Source organism: Cyprinodon variegatus, unplaced genomic scaffold (genome assembly GCF_000732505.1).
Source record: "Cyprinodon variegatus isolate N-32 unplaced genomic scaffold, C_variegatus-1.0 Scaffold1805, whole genome shotgun sequence".
Lineage (NCBI taxonomy): Eukaryota > Metazoa > Chordata > Actinopteri > Cyprinodontiformes > Cyprinodontidae > Cyprinodon > Cyprinodon variegatus.
Genome location: NW_015152258.1, coordinates 12,868 through 16,987, shown reverse-complemented (window position 1 = coordinate 16,987; position 4,120 = coordinate 12,868).

Here is a 4,120-nt window from a genome sequence, read left to right as displayed (position 1 = left end):
ATCAGTATCCTCATCAGCAGCAGCATCCTCATAATCATCAGTATCCTCATCAGCATCATCATCATCATCATTATCAGCATCCTCATCATCAGCATCCTCATCATCATCAGCATCCTCATCATTAACAGTATCCTCATCTGCATCATCAGCATCATCATCATCATCATTATCAGCATCCTCATAATCATCAGCATCCTCATCATTATCAGTATCCTCATCTGCATCATCAGCATCATCATTATCAGCATCCTTATCATCATCAGCATCCTCATCATCATCAGCATCCTCATCATCATCATCATCATCATTATCAGCATCCTTATCATCATCAGCATCCTCATCATCATCAGCATCATCATTATCAGCATCCTTATCATCATCCTCCTAATCAAAATCATTATCAGCATCTTTATCATTTTAACTAGTACATCACTTCCAAGAAGACATTAACATGAAGCTTTATTCAAAGTTCAAAGAGGTTTAGGGAAATAATAATAATAAATTAAAAATGTGTTTATTCTTATGCATTAAGTAGTTCCACTTTTTTCAGGTTAGATCAAAACATGTTTGCTAAAGTTTTTCTTTCATCTCTGCCAATGTTTGATGGATACACCCATCCTTAGTTTCACTTCTTTCATTCTTATCAATTTCAGCGGAAACCTGATTGAACTCCCCAACGTTTGGTTCATGCCCTTTCATCATTTTCTTCTTATTGTTTGTTCCCTTTGCTGACAATAATGTATTCCACCAATATTAATTTATTCCTCAAGGTTGTGGAGGTTTGTATCCTAAATAATTTTAAAGTCAGTTTTTATAAAGTCTCTTTAAAACAAAAAAACTGAATACAGATGAGAGTAACAGTTCACATGATTTTATTTGGCTCTCTACTGTAGCTAAATGAACGACTAAATTTTAAACAACAGAAACAGTTTTGCTGGATTCAGATCAGACCAAAAGAGACCTATGATCAATAATAGCACAACTACTGCATGTTTGACCATGTTTTGACCATTACTGTAATTTTACTGTTATATGCAATTACCTTCCATTGCACTTTAATTCAGAAAGCTTCACCTCAAGTTTATTTATCCATTTTATAGTAATAGCATTGTATATTCTGCATTTGCTGCTATTGCCTAAACTGCATTTCGTTGCCTTATAGCTGTATCTGTGTAATGACAATTAAGTTGAATCTAATCTAATCTAATTAGTATAGCCCAGTGTTAAGTTTGTTTAATGCTACAGAATTGCATACAATCCAGAACATGAACTGCTAACCCCTGAGGCTCTGAGCAACATTAAATATTAGAAGTCCAGGTTTGCCTCAAAGCAGCTCTAAGGGTGAAGAGATAAAAAGATAAAGTCCTCCAGGAAAACACATTTAAACATCTTTGACCTGCAGCCTATTAAAAATTCTAGAAAGTGGAAAGATTATGGATGGTTTAGCATGAAAGCCTCAGATTCTACAGAGGTTGATATGAATTCCTCCAGGAAAGAGGAGGAAAATAGATTTACACGAACTTTACTTCAATCTGAATGTGGAGAGGTACTGAGGTGGGACTGAGGTGGGATTTGATCCCACAGACTCCCGGAGGAAGGTACTGCGCTCACTGGAAGGGATAATCAAGCAGCCAGAGGCATAGACAGGATTACACTGGATATAAAGTATGTCTACTGTCTCCAAATTCAGCTGCAGAATATTTAAATTGATGTTAAGTGACTCAAATAATCCAAATGAAATAAAAGTTGAGGTTCCCAAAAGAACCTAGCTCCAAATGCGATTTACTCTATAGAAGATTTTTAATACATTCCAATATTTCATAACGTATGATGTCCATCCTGCACAGAATGAATTGGGCCTCATGATTATTCCAAATTTTCATGGATAAGACAGCAGCGGCACCGTTCAACGAAAACACATAAAAACTGCTTTTAACAAGAAAATGGAGGATGATTGATAATGTCAAATCAATAATTGTTATTTCCCTTATTGTTAGTGATTAAAAGTTAGCCCACCCCTAACCCTGGTAACAATAAAAATTATTTAACTAATTAATGAAAAACCAACAAACCCAACAGTATGACTCAGTTTGGTTACTTTTTGCACTCTAGTGAGGATAATCACATGTCACTCGTCGTGTCCAGTAGAGTGGGGGATTGCTGCTGAGTCAATATCTCCTGTCTCTACCTCCTCATCCTCCATAGTCAATGACCTGATGCCATCAGCTGGTTTTCCTGTGACAGAAACTTTCAGCCTTTAATCTGACTGTATGATCTTGTTGTTCTGGATCTATAAAGTCACCTGAGATGACACAATGGGAAATTTTCTCTGGTGTCATTTTTGGCTCAGCAGTTGTCATAATACCAGCGAAGGGTACCTACTGTAGTAGGAGAATTGGTACAGTACCATTCAAAATGGCGCTTCCCAGTGAAACGGCAGTTGAATCGCAGCTGACGTCCCTCCACCTCCAAGCCAAGTCCCCTCCAACTTCCAGCCACTGTCCTTCCCCTGGGTCTGCAGATTTTTTTTACTCTGACTCCACCCTTTCACTGAATTACAGGCTCTGATCAGGAGATGACGCTTCTCTTTAGATCTTAATGTCGACAAATCATGACAGAAAGAATGTTTTAGTATAAAGACTGATGTTTAAAAAGAATTTGAAGGCGACCAGCCAATGACCAGCCAAGGATAGTGGGGAAATTTTGAATGGGTACTACTTTCAATTTGCATGTTTTCTATGCCAAAATATATTGCTTTTGGTCGGCTCTATAAAGTCTCAAACTCAACGCTATTTCTGACTCTTTGAATTGAAACAGCTTCCTGGATGGGAAGCGAAACGTCTTCAAACTTGGAGACAAAGTCCAGTGGATTAAATAGATATCAGAGATAATTTATGGCTCTGGGATGTCCGTGCCTTGCTCACTGGTTCAAAGACAAAACTGTTTTAGTCAGACTTTATCCCTCCAGATCTCAGCTCTCTCTTTGGAACAGAAAACGTCTCCTGTCTGTTTCAATGGCGTAAATATTATTTATCTCATTAGAGGTTTCACAAGGTCTTTCAGGACCACTTCTCTTTTATCTTTATCTCACAATGACTGGAAGACTCTTTTAGTTTGTCTCTCTCCTCATTCCATCCAACTCTGCCCGATAAATTAATGCCTCCCAATGAATAATTTGAATGAGATTAGGCTAATGACTGCTGGCACTGTCAGGTAGCTGAACAGGTTGACTTACAGATGAGGCATCAGGCCAGATTTTCCTCCTGCTCTGAGCTTCAGTGACAGTAATGACTTTTGCCTGTACGACAGAACAAATGACGCATCCCATAAGGAAATTATGCAAAGAGTCTTGCAGTAATTTCTCTATCAAAGTACCGTTCTTGACGGCCTCTAAAAATATACACTGGTTTACTTATTTAACGGCTGAATAATACCGATGTAAAACTGCTTTGCTTTTTAGCAGTGAATGTAAAAACCGAGCATTCTAGGAGCCCATGATAGATATATAGTAGGTAGATTGAATGGAGCTAATAGAAATATGTGAACTTTGGGGCACAACCACTTATAGCACACATCTAATACAAATCAGCTTTTAACAAGTTTAATGAATTTAAGAATGTTTCCAATTTAATAGACATATTGTCCTGAAATGCATCTGCTAGAATACAATGAACACTGTTGTGATAAAGATCATGATATTTAAGCCATCTCGGAGGACTCCAAAACAATGTTGATTTCGTCAATGATGATTATTTCGTTGATGCATCTGTTATTCATGACGATAACAAAAACTGAAGAGCTAAACATGGATCTTTGGTGACGAAAACAGGACGTGTCAAAAGTTAAAGTTTCATCAACGAAACTAAATAAAAATTAGCGGGCGGTCGGTCAAAAGGAAAAGTCCGGTCAGCAAGGAATAATCTATGGATCATTATTTATACCTAAAAAACTAATACGTTTGCGGTGATTTAATGAATTAAGCGTTAATCAGTAAAAAAAAATTAAAACAATTTTTTTGGGAGCGGCCATTTTTGCCCAAATATAGTAACACCTCACTCCTGCCATCTTCTGGCAGTGGGAACTACTAGACACATCTGCAATCAACAACAATTATTGAAGA